This window comes from Triticum dicoccoides, chromosome 7B (assembly GCF_002162155.2).
Source record: "Triticum dicoccoides isolate Atlit2015 ecotype Zavitan chromosome 7B, WEW_v2.0, whole genome shotgun sequence".
NCBI lineage: Eukaryota > Viridiplantae > Streptophyta > Magnoliopsida > Poales > Poaceae > Triticum > Triticum dicoccoides.
The window spans coordinates 346,481,588-346,482,544 of NC_041393.1; positions in this window are offsets into that span (position 1 = coordinate 346,481,588).

Consider the following 957-nt stretch of genomic DNA (forward strand, 5'->3'; position numbering starts at 1 on the left):
CGGCCCAGTCGGCAGCCCACCTCGTCCGGCCCACCTCTCCCCGCATAACCCCCACCCCGAGCCGAACCCTAGCCGGTTCCATCCCCACTCGCCCCTACTCCTCTCTTCCCATGATCCCCTTCTCCTCCTCCCGTCTGGATCTGGGCAGAGTGCCCGATCCCACTGACCCACATTGCGCCCCGGCGCTCTCCTGTCGCCTGAAAACCGCCGCCGCATGAAGCCTCCCTCGCCGGACCGCCTCCCCGACTTCACTGGATCGTCCCCGTCCTCCTCCCCAGCGGCTCCATCGCGCCGTCGTCGTCCCCGTCATCGACCACCGCCGCCCCGAGCCCCGGCGCCTCCCCGAGCTCACCTTAGCACATCTACAGGGCCTCGTGAGCCCTCTTCCCCTCCCCCTCTCTCTCCATTATTGGATCCGGCCGCGCCTCCGGCGCGCGCCCACGCTCCCGACCACGTCGCCGCGTCGTTCCGTCACCCGCACGCTGCTTCGCTCGCGCCAGAGGCTCCATGGCCGCACCCACTGGCCATCGGCCCCGCGCGTCCCCGCCACTGCATCTTGCCGCTCCGCCCCTGGACGCCGGAGCCCTGACCGCTGCTCTGGCCGACCTCACCGTGCCCTGCCTTCGGCCAGTGGCCGCGTGCGGGTGGCCCAGCCGTGGCTGGCCGGCCACAGCCGCCACCCCACCTCTCCTTCGATGCCGCCCACCGGCGCCACGCCATTGCCGGCGTCCGCCTTCCCCAGTCACCGCGTCGCGCGGCTCTGACCCGTGGCCGTGGCCGTCGTCCTCCCGGTGGCCTCGGGCGCACACGCGGGCGCCCGTGCCTGTTCGCCCAGTTAACCGCCCCAGTCGGCCTGGGCTACCGATTAGTGGGGCCTGCCCGTGTAAAAATAATAATAATAATAATAATAATGATGAATGATAAAAATATATATATTAATAAATAAATTAACTAAAA